Genomic DNA, 19,138 nt, shown 5'->3' with positions numbered 1-19,138 from the left:
CTCCCTGAGCGGAGGAGGCGGTCGATCACCCCGCTGCTCGATTGCCCAAGGGCGGCCATCTTGGTCGCACTCGACGGTGATGCGTGTCCGGTTGCGGCTAGCAGCCGACTCTGGGTCTCTTCGGTCGTGGGCGCCGCCTGTCGGCGTCCGTGAGGTCGCATTGTGCTCTCGGCGCACGCGGGGGGGGGGGGGGGGGGGGGAGGTTCGCCGCCTGCAGACCGGGTTCCACCATGCGGTGGCCGACTTTTTGCTGCATGGCAGCCGTGTCGAGGAGCTGCTAAACATGTTCCATCATGCAGCATCGCTCGTCACCCTCCAGGTGATCTAGTTCGTCTGCTGCCGCCTGGGCAGCACGCAGATTCTCCAAAGGCATGGCATAAACAGGACGGTCAACCCCTAGAATGGTAGAGATGGCCACGCCCCATTGCCAAATGGTGCCCATCCGGCTGGGCTCGCCGGCAGCCGGCGTTCTGCATATGGCGCAATCGATCTCGCGCTGGTAGGCCTTGGTGAGGCGTCTCATGGCAGCCAACTTTCTGGCGCTCTTGACGAGTGCGACGCGGCAGGCCTCCAGTGTCTCGCCATTAGCATCTATCGCGATGGGCGCGGACAGGTCCCGCATTGCCGCATGCAGCGGGTCCTGGCCGTCCCCACCAGAAGCTCCATCATGAATGATGACCAGCACCTATGTGGCGGTGCTAGTGCTAGCGTTGCTAATCGCAGGAGGGAGCGGATCATCGAAGATCACCACATTGGCGGGGAAGGAATCGGGGGACGCCACGTCGGAGTCGACGAGCATCGGGTCGGTAGAGACAACAGACTCTTTGTCGAAGGCAGGCTTGATATGTCTCCAACGTATCTATAATTTTTTATTGCTCCATGCTATATTATCTACTCTTTTGGACTATATTGGGCTTTATTTTCCACTTTTATATTATTTTTGGGACTAACCTATTAACCGGAAGCCCAACCCAGAATTGCTGTTTTTTTTGCCTATTTCAGTGTTTCGGATAAATAGAATATCAAACAGAGTCCAAACGGAATAAAATCTTCAGAAACGTGATTTTCTCACCGAATGTGATCTAGGAGACTTGAACCCTACTGCAAGGGATCAAAGAGGTGGTCACGAGGGTGGGGGCGCGCCTCCCCCCTAGGGCGCGCCCCCTGCCTCACGGGCCCCTCGGTGCTCCACCGACGTACTCCTTCCTCCTATATATACACACGTACCCCCAAACGATCAGAATAGGAGCCAAAAACCTAATTCCACCACCGCAACTTTCTGTATCCACGAGATCCCATCTTGGGGCCTGTTTCGGAGCTCCGCCGGAAGAGGGCCGTCATCACGGAGGGCTTCTACATCATCCTAGCCCCTCCGATGAAGTGTGAGTAGTTTACCTCAGACCTTCGGGTCCATAGTTAGTAGCTAGATGGCTTCTTCTCTCTCTTTGAATCTCAATACAAAGTTCTCCCCCTCTCTTGTGGAGATCTATTCGATGTAATCTTCTTTTTGCGGTGTGTTTGTTGAGACCGATGAATTGTGGGTTTATGATCAAGTCTATCTATGAATAATATTTGAATCTTCTCTGAATTCTTTTATGCATGATTGGTTATCTTTGCAAGTCTCTTCAAATTATCCGTTTGGTTTGGCCAACTAGATTGGTAGTTCTTGCCATGGAAGAAGTGCTTAGCTTTGGGTTCGATCTTGCGGTGTCCTTACCCAGTGACAGAAGGGGAAGCAAGGCACGTATTGTATCGTTGCCATCGAGGATAACAAGATGGGGTTTATTTCATATTGCATGAATTTATCTCTCTACATCATGTCATATTGCTTAAAGCGTTACTCTGTTTTTAACTTAATACTCTAGATGCATGCTAGATAGCGGTCGATGAGTGGAGTAATAGTAGTAGATGCAGAATCGTTTCGATCTACTTGTCACGGACATGATGCCTATATACATGATCATGCCTAGATATTCTCATAATTATGCACAATTCTATCAATTGCTCAACAGTAATTTGTTCACCCACCGTAGAATACTTATGCTCCTGAGAGAAGCCACTAGTGAAACCTATGGCCCCCGGGTCTATTCTCATCATATCAATCTCCATCACTTTTAATTTTTTTGCTATTTACTTTGCCTTTACCTTTTACTTTGCATCTTTATATCGAAAATACCAAAAATATTATATCTATCAGATCTCACTCTCGTAAGTGACCGTGAAGGGCTTGACAACCCCTAATCGCGTTGGTTGCGAGTAGCTATCGCTTTGTGCAGGTACGAGGGACTTGAGCGTGGGCTCCTACTGGATTGATACCTTGGTTCTCAAAAACTGAGGGAAATACTTACGCTACTCTGCTGCATCATCCCTTCCTCTTCGGGGAAAACCAACGCAAGCTCAAGATATAGCAAGAAGGATTTCGGGCGCCGTTGCCGGGGAGTCTACGCAAAAAGTCAATATACCAAGTACCCATCACAATCCCTATCTCTCGCATTACATTATTTGCCATTTGCCTCTCGTTTTCCTCTCCCCCCAATTCACCCTTGTCGTTTTATTCGCCCTCTCTCTCTATCCTCCCTCTCTGTTTGCCTCTTTTGTCCGCTTGCTTTTTGTTTGCTCGTGTGTTAGATTGCTTGTTTGTCTCAATGGCTCAAGATACTACCAAATTATGTGACTTCACCAATACCAATAATAATGATTTCCTTAGCACTCCGATTGCTCCTCTTACCGATGCTGAATCTTGTGAAATTAATACTACTTTGTTGAATCTTGTTATGAAAGATCAATTCGCCGGCCTTCCTAGCGAAGATGCCGCTACTCATCTGAATAGCTTCGTTGATTTATGTGATATGCAAAAGGAAAAAGATGTCAATAATGATGTCATTAAATTGAAGCTATTTCCCTTTTCTCTTAGAGATCATGCTAAAGCTTGGTTTTCGTCTTTGCCTAAGAATAGTATTGATTCATGGGACAAATGCAAAGATGCTTTTATCTCTAAGTATTTTCCTCCCGCTAAGATCATCTCTCTTAGAAACGATATTATGAACTTTAAACAACTTGATCATGAACATGTTGCACAAGCTTGGGAGAGAATGAAATTAATGATACGTAATTTCCCTACTCATGGTTTGAATTTGTGGATGATTATACAGAATTTTTATGCCGGATTGAATTTTGCTTCTAGAAATCTTTTAGATTCGGCCGCGGGAGGCACTTTTATGGAAATCACTTTAGGAGAAGCTACTAAACTCCTAGATAATATTATGGTTAATTATTCTCAATGGCACACTGAAAGATCATCTAATAAAAAAGTGCATGTGATAGAAGAAATCAATGTGTTGAGTGGAAAGATGGATGAACTTATGAAATTATTTGCTACTAAGAGTTTTCTTCTGATCCTAATGATATGCCTTTGTCTACTTTGATTGAGAATAACAATGAATCTATGGATGTGAATTTTGTTGGTAGGAATAATTTTGGTAACAACGCTTATAGAGGGAATTTTAATCCTAGGCCATATACTAGTAATCCTTCTAATAATTATGGGAATTCCTACAACAACTCTTATGGAAATTATAATAAGATGCCCTCTGATTTTGAATCTAATGTTAAAGAATTTATTTCTTTGCAAAAGAATTTTAATGCTATGATTGAAGAAAAATTGCTTAAGATTAATGATTTGGCTAGGAACATTGATAGAATTGCTCTTTGATTGATTGTATTTCCTTGTTGCAATCCATGCTAAATTCTCCACATGCTTATAGTCGAAATAAAGCCTTCACCGAACATATTGTTGATGCCTTGATGCAATCTTATGAAGAAAAACTTGAGTTGAAAGTTTCTATCCCTAGAATACTTTATGATGAGTGGGAACCAACTATTAAAATTAAAATTAAAGATTATGAGTTTTATGCTTTGTGTGATTTGGGTGCTAGTGTCTCTACTATTCCCAAGACTTTGTGTGATTTACTAGATTTCCGTAATTTTGATGATTGCTCTCTAAACTTGCACCTTGCGGATTCCACTATTAAGAAACCTATGGGAAGAATTAATGATATTCTTATTGTTGCAAATAGGAATTATGTGCCCGCAGATTTCATTGTTCTTGATATAGATTGCAATCCTTCTTGCCCTATTATTCTTGGTAGACCTTTCCTTAGAACGGTTGGTGCAATTATTGATATGAAGGAAGGGAATATTAGATTTCAATTTCCATTAAAAAAGGGCATGGAACACTTTCCAAGAATGAAAATAAAATTACCATACAAAACTATCATGAGAGCCACTTATGGATTGCCTACCAAAGATGGCAATACCTAGATCTATCCTTGCTTATTATGCCTAGCTAGGGGCGTTAAACAATAGCGCTTGTTGGGAGGCAACCCAATTTTATTTTTATTCCTTGATATTTGCTCCTATTTAGTAATATATAAATTATTTAGCCTCTGTTTAGATTGTGTTTTTTGTGTTTAATTAGTGTTTGTGCCAAGTAGAACCATTGGGAAGACTTGGGGAAAGTCTTGTTGAACTTGTTGTAAAAAACAGAAACTTTAGCACTCACGAGAACTGCTGCCATTTTTATTTGAACATTTATATTTAATTAATTCGTTTTGCAGATGATTAATAGATAAATTCCTCACGTCCAGCAATTTATTTTAGAATTTCGGGGTTCCAGATCTTGCGCTAGCTACAGATTACTACAGACTGTTCTGTTTTTGACAGATTCTGTTTTTCGTGTGTTGTTTGCTTATTTTGATGAATCTATGGCTAGTAAAATAGTTTATAATTCATAGAGAAGTTGGAATACAGTAGCTTTAACACCAATATAAATAAAGAATGAGTTCATTAAAGTACCTTGAAGTGGTCTTTTGTTTTCTTTCGCTAACGGAGCTCACGAGTTTTCTATTTTGAGTTTTGTGTTGTGAAGTTTTAAAGTTTTGGGTGAATTCTTTTGATGGATCATGGAACAAGGAGTGGCAATAGCCTAAGCTTGGGGATGCCCATGGCACCCCCAAGATAATCCAAGGACACCAAAAATTTAAAGCTTGGGGATGCCCCGGAAGGCATCCCCGCTTTTCGTCCACTTCCATCGGTAATTTACTTGGAGCTATATTTTTATTCACCAACATGATATGTGTTTTGCTTGGAGCGTCTTGTATTATTTGTGTCTTTGTTTGCTAATATACCACAATCATCCTTGCTGTACACACCTTTTGAGAGAGCCATACATGAATTAAAATTTGATAGGATACTCTATGTGCTTCACTTATATCTTTTGAGCTAGATAATTTTGCTCTATGTGCTTCACTTATATCTTTTGAGCTAGATAATTTTGCTATATGTACTTCACTTAGATCTTTTAGAGCACGGTGGTGGTTTGTTTTAAAGAAACTATTGATCTCTCATGCTTCACTTAAATTAATTTGAGAGTCTCTTAATAGCATGGTAATTTGCCTAATAATAATATGCTTGGTATTCTAGATTTGTGAAACTTTCTTTTGAGTGTGTTGAATACTAAGAAAAGATTAAAGCATGATAATTGTTTTGAGATATGGAGGTGATAATATTAAAGTCATGCTAGTTGAGTAGTTGTGAATTTAAAGAATACTTGTGTTGAAGTTTGTGATTCCCGTAGCATGCATGTATGGTGAACCGTTATGTGATGAAGTCGGAGCATGATTTATTTATTGATTGTCTTCCTTATGAGTGGCAGTCGGGGACGAGCGATGGTCTTTTCCTACCAATCTATCCCCCTAGAAGCATGCGCGTAATATTTTGCTTTGATAACTTCTAAATTTTTGCAATAAGTATATGAGTTCTTTATGACTAATGTTGAGTCCATGGATTATACGCACTCCCACCCTTCCACCCTTGCTAGTCTCTCTAATACCGCGCAACTTTCACCGCTATCATACACCTACCATGTACCTTCCTCAAAACAGCCACCATACCTACCTATTATGGCATTTCCATAGCCATTCCGAGATATATTGCCATGGAACTTTCCACCATCTAGTTCATCATGACACATCCATCATTGTCATATTGCTTAGCATGATCATGAAGTTGACATAGTATTTGTGGCAAAGCCACCGTTCATAATTCTTTCATACTTGTCACTCGTGATTCATTGCATATACCGGTACACCGCCGGAGGCATTCATATAGAGTCATACCTTGTTTTAGTATCGAGTTGTAATCATTGAGTTGTAAATAAATAGAAGTGTGATGATCATCATTCAATAGAGCATTGTCCCAAAAAAAAGAGAAAGGCCAAAGAAAAAAAAGAAGGCCCAAAAAAAGGGGGCAATGCTACTATCTTTTTTTCCACACTTGTGCTTCAAAGTAGCACCATGTTCTTCATATAGCAAGTCTCATATTTTGTGCTTCAAAGTAGCACCTTGTTCTTCATATAGAGAGTCTCATATGTTGTCACTTCCATATACGAGTGGGAATTTTACGTTATAGAACTTGGCTTGTATATTCCAATGATGGGCTTCCTCAAATTGCCCTAGGTCTTCGTGAGCAAGCAAGCTGGATGCACACCCACTAGTTTCTTTTGTTGAGCTTTCATACATTTATAGCTCTAGTGCATCCGTTGCATGGCAATCCCTACTCACTCACATTGATATCTATTGATGGGCATCTCCATAGCCCATTGATACGCCTAGTTGATGTGAGACTATCTTCTCCCTTTTTTTGTCTTCTCCACAACCACCATTCTATTCCACCTATAGTGCTATATCCATGGCTCACGCTCATGTATTGCGTGAAGATTGAAAAAGTTTTGAAAAAGTTAGAGTATGAAACAATTGCTTGGCTTGTCATCGGGGTTGTGCATGATTTAAATACTTTGTGTGGGGAAGATGGAGCATAGCCGGACTATATGATTTTGTAGGGATAACTTTCTTTGGCCATGTTATTTTGAGAAGACATAATTGCTTTGTTAGTATGCTTGAAGTATTATTATTTTCTATGTCAATATAAACTTTTGTCTTGAATCTTTCTAATCTGAATATTCATACCACAATTAAGAAGATTTGCATTGAAATTATGCCAAGTAGCACTTCGCATCAAAAGTTTTCTTTTTATCATTTACCTACTCGAGGACGAGTAGGAATTAAGCTTGGGGATGCCTGATACGTCTCCAACGTATCTATAATTTTTGATTGCTCCATGCTATATTATCTACTGTTTTGGACTATATTGGGCTTTATTTTCCACTTTTATATTATTTTTGGGACTAACTTATTAACCGGAGGCCCAACCCAGAATTGTTGTTTTTTGCCTATTTCAGTGTTTCGGATAAACAGAATATCAAACAGAGTCCAAACGGAATAAAATCTTCGGAAACGTGATTTTCTCACCGAACGTGATCCAGGAGACTTGGACCCTACTGCAAGGGATCAAAGAGGTGGTCACGAGGGTGGGGGGTGCGCCTCCCCCATAGGGCGTGCCCCCTACCTCATGGGCCCCTCGGTGCTCCACCGACGTACTCCTTCCTCCTATATATACACACATACCCCCGAACGATCAGAACAGGAGCCAAAAACCTAATTCCACCGCCGCAACTTTCTGTATCCACGAGATCCCATCTTGGGGCCTGTTCCGGAGCTCCGCCAGAAGAGGGCCATCATCACAAAGGGCTTCTACATCATCCTAGCCCCTCCGATGAAGTGCGAGTAGTTTACCACAGACCTTCGGGTCCATAATTAGTACCTAGATGGCTTCTTCTCTCTCTCTTTGAATCTCAATACAAAGTTCTCCCGCTCTCTTGTGGAGATCTATTCGATGTAATCATCTTTTTGCGGTGTGTTTGTTGAGACCGATGAATTGTGGGTTTATGATCAAGTCTATCTATGAATAATATTTGAATCTTCTCTGGATTCTTTTATGCATGATTGGTTATCTTTGCAAGTCTCTTCGAATTATCCGATTGGTTGGGCCAACTAGATTGGTAGTTCTTGCCATGGGAGAAGTGCTTAGCTTTGGGTTCGATCTTGCGGTGTCCTTACCCAGTGACAGAAGGGGCAGCAAGGCACGTATTGTATCGTTGCCATCGAGGATAACAAGATGGGGTTTATTTCATATTGCATGAATTTATCTCTCTACATCATGTCATCTTGCTTAAAGCGTTACTTTGTTTTTAACTTAATACTCTAGATGCATGCTGGATAGTGGTCGATGAGTGGAGTAATAGTAGTAGATGCAGAATCGTTTCGATCTACTTGTCACGGATGTGATGCCTATATACATGATCATGCCTAGATATTCTCATAATTATGCACAATTCTATCAATTGCTCAACAGTAATTTGTTCACCCACCGTAGAATACTTATGCTCCTGAGAAGCCACTAGTGAAACCTATGGCCCCCGGGTCTATTCTCTCATATCAATCTCCATCACTTTTATTTTGTTTTGCTATTTACTTTGCCTTTACCTTTTACTTTGCATCTTTATATCAAAAATACCAAAAATATAATATCTATCAGATCTCACTCTCGTAAGTGACCGTGAAGGGCTTGACAACCCCTAATCACGTTGGTTGCGAGTAGCTATCGCTTTGTGCAGGTACGAGGGACTTGAGCGTGGGATCCTACTGGATTGATACCTTGGTTCTCAAAAACCGAGGGAAATACTTATGCTACTCTGCTGCATCATCCCTTCCTCTTCGGGGAAAACCAACGCAAGCTCAATACGTAGCAAGGATCGTTAGCGATGTCGATCTTGCCAAGGAGGTCGATGATGCAGCTTTCGGAGCGAGCTGCTCCCTCGTCATGCGCCGGCTCGTCAGAGAGACAGATCTCACCGACGAGGTTAGCAAGAGCGCTTGCGCAGTGTGTCGATGTAGACGCCATCCGGCGTGCTGGGCTAACTGCGTTCGCTGGGAAGGAAGAGGGTTCCCGTCCAGAACGTGTTTCCAGAGGACGGTGCACCTGGCCCCATGGTGGGCGCCAAATGTCGGGGTTGTGGAGAGACATATGCCAAAGGATGGCTTATCATGGAGAGGGCCAAGAGAACGTCGCCGGGCTCTAGAGGAGGGAGTGAGCGAGAAGGCCTAAGCCGACGAATCTTACCTAGGTTCGGGGCTCTCCTAGGAGATAACACCCCTAGTCATGCTCTGCGGGGTCTCCGCATGATCACTATCTCAGTAAGGTACTACAAGGTTGCTCCTTGAGCTGTTTGGCTAGAGGAGGAAGATGAGCAAGGCTAGCCTCTCTTCCCCCCTCTATATTTGTGTGTGAATCTACTAAGGTTCTGAACCCTTTGCATGGGTGTCCCGGGGGGTTTATATAGGCCTACCCCCAGGGGTACAATGGTAATCTGGCTGGGCGCGGGACCCGGCCGTCAGTGTCTCTAGTCACTGGCTTCTCCGCTAGCTGCTGGGGCCCGCCGCCTGGTGGGTCCCGCCGGTTGTCTTGTACTTGGCCGACAGGCCGCGCCCGCCACTCGCGGGTCCTGTCTGGCTACTTAGCACTGTAGTCGTCCCACTAATGATGCATGCTTTGTCGGGGGAGCGTAGCTACTGTCCCGCCGCCTGGCGGGCGTTCACTTTAGCCACATCCTGTCTTATCTGGTTAATCACGCACAGACTCCAAGGGAGGGGGACGACCACCTGCTAGGATTCGGCCAACCCCGTGCCGACTGATCAGGGCCTGCCGTCTTTCGGCATCTTGCGGACAGGTAGGGCCCGTCGCCTGTGGGCCGTACCAACAGCCCGTCATGGGAGCATGGCTATCTCTGCCATGATTATGTCACGGGCGGTGTGGCAACAGTGCGGCGCCGGGCGAGGGATGTCTGCCTGCTTCGCTGCATTGTAGCCACGTTCATCCCTGGGTTCGGGGGTGGCAGGCAGTACTATAGCCACGCCCTATCTCGTCGTTGCAATGAGGTTCTAACTTCGAGGGAATGAGGGGCCGCTTGCTGGGAGTCGGCCCTCCTCGTTGCCGCCTTCTGGGCTCCGCCGCCTTCTAGAAGCCGGCCGCTGGGACCAGCCGGCCCCAAGAAGGCGGTCCTTTGTCTTTGATGCTTGAGGGGCGCAGCCGGCCCTGATGTCTTGAAATACCATGGGGGCTGATGAGGCTACCCACGGTCATTTACTCCGACAGGAATCCGCTAAATGTAAATTCAAAGAATAATCATCAAATTTGTGAAAACCTAGCACATCACATAAAGTTTTTGGAATCGTGGAAACACTAGCACCCAAATCACACAAAGCATGGCACTCATAATCTTTAATCTTAATCTTAATAGTAGGTTCCCACTCATCATAAAGCTTTCTAGGGATAGAAACTTCCAACTCAAGTTTCTCTTCAAAAGATTTCTTCACAACATCAACGATATGTTTAGTAAAAGCTTTATTTTGATTACAAGCATAAGGTGAATTTAACATGGATTGCAACAAGGAAATACAATCTATCAAAGAACAATTATAAAATTAAAATCCTTGAAACCCAAAAGAGTGGGTTCATCGCTACTTAAAGTTTTGACCTCTCCAATCCCACTTTCATAAAAAAAATCATTAAGATCTTTAAACTCCAAATTATTGGGATGCCTTCTAGCTAAAGTTGAATCATCTCTAGTCCCATCGTTAACAAGATTTATACGAGAAAACAAATATTTAATAGGAGTCACACCAATCACTTTAAGATCTTCATCATAATTTTTGCAAGAACTAGAAGAACACGCTTTTACAGACCAATCTCTCTTAGCATGTATCCTAGTGGTTCTTTCTCTACATTCATCCATAGAAATTTTAATAGCCTTTGGAGATTCATTAATATCAATCTTGGTGGCACAAATCTAATCTTCAAAGAATCAATCTCAAGCGAAATTCTATCAACGTTCCTAGCCCAGTCATCAATCCTAAGCGATTTTTCTTCAACCATAGCATTGAATTTCTTTTGAGAATTAATGAAATATTTAATATTGTTCTCAAGATCAAAGGGTATTTTATTATAATTTCCATAAGAATTGTTGTAGGAATTACCATAAATATTATAGGAATCACTAGGAAACGGCCTAGGGTTGAAATTACCTCTATATGCATTATTACCAAAATTGTTCCTACCAACAAAACTCACGTCCATAGACTCATTATTGTTCTCCATAAAAATGGACAAAGACATATAATTATGATTAATAGGGGCACTCTTACTAGAAATTAATTTCATAAGTTCATCCATCTTTGCACTCAAAGTATTAATTTCTTCAGTCGCATGCACTTTTTTTACTAGTAGAAGATCTTTCGGTATGCCACTAAGAGTAATTAGCCATAATATTATCTAGGAATTTAGTAGCTCATCCTAATGTAATTTCCATAAATGTACCTTCCGCGATAGAATTTAAAAGATTTCTAGATGCAAAATTCAATCCAGATTCCGGCATAAAAATTTTGTATGATCATCCATAAACTTAAACCATGAGTAGGGCAATTTCTTATCATCAATTTCATCCTCTCCCAAGATTGTGCAAGATGTTCATCATCAAGTCGCTTAAAATTCATTATGTCGTTCCTAAGGATGATCTTAGCGGAAGGAAAATACTTGGAAATAAAAGCATCTTTACACTTATTCCATGAATCAATACTATTTTTAGGCAAAGATCAAAACTAAGTTTTGGCACGATCTTGTAGTGGGAACGAAAATAGCTTCAATTTAACAATATCATTATCCACATATTTTTCTTTTGCATGTCACACAATTCAATGAAAGTATTTAGATGGGATGAGACATCTTCACTAGGAAGGCCGGAAAATTGTTCTTTCATAATGAGATTCATCAAAGCGGTATTAATTTCATAAGATTCCGCACTTGTGGTTGGAGCAATCGGAGTACTAATAAAATCATTATTATTAGTGTTGGAAAAGTCACACAACTTGGTATTTTCTTGAGACATCGTGACAAAGCAAGCAATCTAGTACACAAGCAAACAAAAAGCAAATGAAAAGACGAATGAAAAAAGGGTGAATGAAAATGCAAATATTTTTGTATTTTTCTGAAAATGTTTTAGAAGTGCGGGAGAGGAAAACGAGAGGCAAATGGCAAATAATGTAAGTGCAAGAGATGAGAGTTTATGATGGCAATGGCGCCAGAAATTATTCCTGCTACTTGAGCTTGTGTTGATTTTTCCCCTGAAGAGGAAAGGGTGATGCAGCAAAGTATAGATAAGTATTTCCCTCAGTTAATAAGCAAGGTATCAACCCAATAGGAGGCACAAGCAACTCTACAACTATGCACCTGCACAAACTAACAAACACTTGCACACAACACGGAAAAGGGGTTGTCAATCCCTTCGCGGCCATGAACAAGAGTGAGATCTGATAGAGATAGGTATAAAAGATAAATAAAAGAGCAAACTAAATTAAATATAAATAAATTGCAGCAAGGTATTTTTGGGTTTTTGGTTTATATATCGGAAAATATATGATGTAAAATAGACCCGGGGCCATATGTTTCACTAGAGGCCTCTCTCTTGAAAGAAAACATACGGTGGGTAAACAAATTACTGTCGAGTAATTGATCGAAAAGAGAAAAGTTATGACGATATATAAGGCAATGATCATGAATATAGGCATCATGTCCGTGTCAAGTAGACCGAGGCGACTCTGCATCTACTACTATTACTCCACACATAGACCGCTATCCAGCATGCATCTAGAGTATTAAGTTCATAAGAACGGAGTAACGCCTTAAGTAAGATGACATGATGTAGAGGGATAAACTCAAGCAATATGATGAAAACCCCATCTTTTTATCCTTGATGGCAACAATACAATACATGCCTCTCTACCCCTACTATGTCACTGGGTGAGGACACCGCAAGATTGAACCCAAAACTAAGCACCTCTCCCATTGCAAGAAAAACCAATCTTGTTTGCCAACCAAACCGATAATTCTAAGAGAAATACAAAGATATTTAATCAAGCATAAAGGAGTGCAGAGAAGACTCAAATAATATTCATAGATAATCTGATCATAGATCCAGAATTCATCGGATCTCGACAAACACACCGCAAAAGAATATTACATCGGCTAGAACTCCAAGAACATCGAGGAGAACATTGTATTGAAGATCAAAGATAGAGAAGAAGCCAACTAGCTACTAGCTATGGACCCTTAAGTCTATGGTAGACTACTCACGCTTCATCAGAAGGGTAGCAAGGTTGATGTAGAGGCCCTCGAGATCGAATCCCCCTCAGTAGGGTGCAGGAAAAGGCCCCAAGATCGGAATTCACGGGAACAAAGGTTTGCGGTGACGGAAAAGTATTTTGGTGGATTCCTCTGATGTTGGGGGAATATTTATCCAGTTGGCCAGTGGGCCGCATGGCTGGGTGGCTGCTGGGCCGGCTGGCCAGCGCGTGCGTGCGTGTTTTTTTTACAGAACAAAAACTACAACAGAGCAAAAATAAAAATAAAACAAAAAATTACATAGGCATATTATATACCAAATGTTCAGAAAAATACCATGAATAATATGAACTATTTTTCAAGTTCAACTAAATTCTATAAAAATTCATAAAAGTCAAATAGTGCTACTATTGCATTTAAAATCAATAAAAATCATTTTTTAAATAGCAAAAATGATTTCAAATATGTTTTCTCCTAATTTTCTATTGAAGTGAATCATTTTACCCTTATTTCCATTTATTTATTTTTAGGAGAAAATATTTTGAAAAGAAACTCAAATAACTCCCAGTTGGATTTAAATTTGGAATTTCAAACAACTTCGAATGGAAAATGGGTTTCAAATAACTTCAAAGTGACTTCCATTTTATTTCTTTGAAACTTCAACTCTCTTTCTTAAAATATGAAGAAGTCATTTTATCTTCCCTCATGAACTCATTGAATTCAAATCATTTTCAAACCCCTTTTCATTTCTTTAAATGGAAGAAGTCATATCATCTTCACTCTAGGGTTTTGTGATGAAATTAATTTGAATTCAGGAAGATCGAAATGCAAGATGCAAAGTTTTGGGAAAGTCCTTTTATTCCCTCTCATTCAACTTCAAAAAGTTTTCAATTTCCAATCATTTTCACACAATCAATCACACAACAATCAAGCAAACAATCATAATAATTTATTTAATATAACATTCCAAAATTTAGAATTTTGGGATGTTACAAACTACCACCCTTAAAATGAATCTCGTCCTCGAGATTCGGAGAGGCTAGAAAGAAGGTTAGGTTTGGGGGGTCTCCTTGAAAATCCGGTCATCAACACATGGTATGGGGTGCTACCACCCTTAGAAGCATGGTCACGGTTCCAACAAAACTCATGTACTCCATCCTTTGCATTGGCGGTGTCGGTCTTCTCATATTCTCCGAGATAACGCCTTCACTTTTGCTCTTCTGGTAAGGGCATGGCCTTTTCCTCAAAATTAGGAGTCCTTGCATCAAAATAGGATCCTTCTGAGACTTGACAGGTCTGGCGCCAATGCTAAACAACTATCGAAAATCTCATGGTGGTAGACAATTACTGGTTCTCCTGCACGAAATTGGTCTGGGTTGAATCTCACCGTAGAACCTACGATCGGCAACGATTGCTTGTAAAGGGTTCCATCGTCCTACCATTCTATGGTTGGATGGCTTATCGCGTCGACACTCTTCAAAGGATTTCAAGTCTCTCTGATTTTCTATCAACATATGATAGCTCATGATAGAAGTCTTCGGTATGGGGCCCAATCCATCCCGTACTTGAATCATTACCACATACGCAGATAGTGAATCACGTATTCTAACACTTGGGCATCCTCACAAGCATTGCAGAACTTCTCTTCTCCATGATCTGGGTTCGGATAAATCCATTTGTTCTGCAAGCTAAACAAAATCTCTATCGCTTCTTCACAACTCTCAGGTTTTACGTAACCTCCTATGAAATGTATGATGATGAAATCATAGCTTCTTTCAGAATTATTTTCTTCAACAAGATTGTGCTTGTTTCCTTATCAAATCCTGGGTCCTGTGGGTTATGGCCCACTTCAACACTTGTATATCTGTAACTCATCCTTGGAGTTACTATTGCTCCATATTCCAACATTACATCTCCTCTAAATCCTTCATTACTTCATACTCTTGGGGTAATCATCATAACTAAAACAAAACTCCAACTCATTTTTCCAAACTCCAACTTTATATGGAACAACATTTTCGTTTCCATCGGTCAATTGTTCACACAGACAAGTATCGCCAAAAACAAATGCACTGGTTCATCCATAATTCATATTCTCTTCGTATCAAATCCCTTATTACATCCTTAACCACTACTCAAAACTCAAATTTCAAAAGTACTCTATTACAAAAGCTGCCATCCACATAGTTTGGTATGGTCAAGCATTACTTCCATCTTTATTCATTTGCCCTTCTTGAAGATGTTTTAGTCCCACCGGAATTTTGCGATGTGATCCTTGAAATCATCGACCTTTTGCTTCATCATGGTGGCCATGAGCTTCATCTCCATCATCTCTGCATGGACCACTCTCAGGTATTCCTGAGTGTGACGGAGTCTTGCTTCTAGTATTTCTCCAATCTGACGTATGGCTTCCATAGCAGCTTCATGAACAGAGTCAAAGAATGTTGCTCGTGGTACTCGAGAAATGAAAAAGTATTGACCCATAGTCTTTGGGCAAACTCCCTTCACACAGTGGAGGTGTACCTCCACATACCAAAGTTCAACTCCCTTCTCCATGAAATGATAACCCTTGTAGACTGCATCTCCTTCAAGATGAATATGCTTCATCATGTCCTTCAGGATTTTTGGGTAATCCTGATGACTAGTCAGGGTCATGATCATTTCCGGGCCCTTCAGAAAATACTCGTAAAGGGTTGTCATCTGCAGGTATAAGATAGAAGGGGTACTCAGGATATTGTATGTATTTCCTTGGGTGAAATGTGGTTATTTTTCGGGGAAAGGTTTGGGGTCAGCTTGTCCATGGGTTCAAGGTTTAAGTCTGGGTGACATAGTGAGAGAGGCACCCACAATCAACAAACAACTCATAACATTTCATATGAGATTCCAAACACCTCAACTTATATTGCTTTACAAACTATTACAATTTCCATTTCATAACTCAACTCAACATCCCCAACGAAAATACAAGTGTGTTCCAACTTTATTACATGCTTTATTCCAATATCAAGATCTCAACTACTCTGCTCAAGCTCTCCTCGGGTCTGAACATTCTCTGGCAAAATGTCCTACTCCTTTGCAGCATAAACAAATGACTTTAGACAAATCCAGGGGCTTCCTGGTGGTTATCTTGGCTCCTTGGGTTCTTGGCTTCCTTGCTGGGAATTTGCTAGCGTAATGACCTAAATCCTTGCACCTGTAACAAGTGATTTGACTCAGGTCCTTTTCTGCAGAAATTGGGTTGTTCTGGGGATACATGCTCTTTCTCTTCCTCGACTTCTTCGTTCTGATCAATTCTTCTATCTCATGTCGATCAAAATTCACTTCTTCTATCAGGAAGTCTCCCAGATACTCTTGGTTTTCCTTCATGCAATATTGTGAAAACTGTCCTTCTTCTCCACATGAATAGCAAGCATTGGAGTAAAATTGGTTTAGGCTTTCTCCATCAGGGTCGTCAACATCTTCTTTCATCACCGGTTTTCTTAAACTTTCCCCGAGGGCTTCTTTCATTGCTTCCTTCTGTTGCTTGGAAATTTCTTGTACCTTGGGGTAAATATGACACTGGGCAGGGTAGTGCGTAGTTCCTTCACACAAGAAACAAGTAACCTGCCTAGTTGGGCATTCTTCAACTCGGTGATTTCCTTCACAATGAGGGCATCCATCCTATGGCCCAACTATACTGTGGGACTTTAGCAGGCTAAAAGAGACAGGGGGCTCGTACAAGACCATGAAGAGCATGGGCCGCGAAGAGGCCGAAAGTCAGGTCATACTGTAAATGGCCCAACTGTGTTGTGGGCCTTTAGCAGGCCGAAAGAGAAACCGGTTTGGTATTGGACCATGAAGAGCATGGGATGTTAAAAGGCCAAAACTTAGGTCCGACTGCAAATGGGCCAACTCATTTATGGGCCGTCAATAGGCTAAAAGACACGACGGGCCCGAAATTAGCCCAACACTTAAATGGGTCGCTAAAAGGCCGAAAGATGTACATCTTGAAAATTGGCCCATCCCATGAATGGACCATTAACAGGCCAAAAACACATCAGGCCGATATTCAACCAAAATATATAGCGGGCTGTTAACGGGCTCGAACTGAGGATGGGATGCAATGGTGTCAAATCCTTAACAGGCCGTTGACGGGCTAAATTGGCGCATCTCGTATGGGACGTGGGCTTAAATGGACTTGACACAAGTAGGCCTTATATGGCCTGGCCTGCTAATTCTTATCGGGCCAGCCTTTTTCACCGGAATGGGCCGCTGTTGGGCCATTCCACGTGTCGATCTATCATAGGCGCGTCCTATCCAATGAGTGGATGGCATCTGTCCCAACGGTGAGCCGACATGTGGTTCCTCCAGCCAATGAGAATTTTACACGTGGAAAATCCCCGTTGGTCTGGGCTGTTAGCAGGTTATCGGATCTAAACCGGAACCCGATAGCTTAACGGCGACCCGTTACGGTGGATTCCATGTGTCGGTCACCCTTGACGAAAGCACTTCTATGACGCGCGATTTATCGTGATGGAAGTGGACACTTCCGTGATGATAATTTTGGTAATTTCATGGAACACTTTTACGACAACACAGGTATGAGTATCTTGATTCTATCATAAAATCGTCATGGATGTACATGCATGACAGAAAACGTGACCAACTATGACAAACACGTATCATCATGGAAGTGTATTCTTTTTGTAGTGGAGGCTTCAGCCTGATAAGCTCGAACCCAAATCAGAGAAGTGCGTCTTCGTAGGATACCCTAAGGAAACAATTGGTCACACGTTTTACCACAGATCCGAAGGCAAGATCTTTGTTGCCAAGAATGGAACCTTTCTAGAGAAGTAATTTCTCTCGAAAGAAGTGAGTGGAAGGAAAGTAGAACTTGATGAGGTAATTGTACCTTCTCACGAATTGGAAAGTATCACATCAGAGAAATCCGTTCCCATGATACCTACACCAACTAGAGAGGAAGCTAATGATGATGATCATGAAACTTAAGATTAAGTTAATACTGGACCTCGTAGGTCGAAAGGAGCACGTTCCGCACCAGAGTGGTACGATAATCCTGTCCTCGAAGTCATGTTATTAGACCATGGTGAACCTACGAACTTTGAAGAAGCTAGGATGAGCACAGATTCCACTAAATGGCTTGAGGCCATGAAATCCGAGATAGGGTCCATGTATGAGAACAAAGTGTGGACTTTGGTGGACTTGCCCGATGATTGGCAAGCCATTGAGAATTAATGGATCTTCAAGAAGAAGACAGACGCTGATGGTAATGTCATGAAACACCCACAATGCAGCTATATCTCCCATGTGTCGGGGCACGACTTAGAGGCATAGTCGCGTGGTAGGCTTGTCGCAAGAGGGGTAATCTTCACACATCCCATGTACTGAATAAGAAAGGGATAAAGAGTTGGCTTACAATCGCCACTTCACACAATACATAAATAATCCATACATCATCCAAGGTACAATCAAAGGTCCGACTATGGAACCAAAATAAAGGAAGACAACCCCAAATGCTAGATCCCCGATCATCCCAACTGGGCTCCACTACCGATCATCCGGAAAAGAAACATAGTAACAGCCTGAATCCTCGTCGAACTCCCACTTGAGTTCAGTATCGTCACTTGCGCTGGTATCCTCGACACCTGCACCTGTTTGGAAGTATCCGTGAGTCACGATGACTCAGCAATCTCACACCAGCGAGATTAAGACTATTTATGCTTATGGGTAGGAAAAGGTAGTGAGTTGGAGCTGCAGCAAGCACTAGCATCTATGGTGGCTAACATACGCAAATAAGAGCGAGAAGAGAAGTAGCACAATGGTCAAGAAGGTAGGGGTGATCAAGAAGTGATCCTGAAGCTACTTATATTCAAGCATAACCCGAGACCGTGTTCTCTTCCCGAAATCCGCCGAAAAGAGACCATTACGGCTACACACACGGTTGATTCATTTTAATTAAGTTAAGTGTCAAGTTCTCTACAACCGGATATTAACAAATTCCCATCTG

Source organism: Triticum aestivum, chromosome 5A (assembly GCF_018294505.1).
Source record: "Triticum aestivum cultivar Chinese Spring chromosome 5A, IWGSC CS RefSeq v2.1, whole genome shotgun sequence".
Lineage (NCBI taxonomy): Eukaryota > Viridiplantae > Streptophyta > Magnoliopsida > Poales > Poaceae > Triticum > Triticum aestivum.
This window is presented reverse-complemented; position numbering follows the sequence as displayed.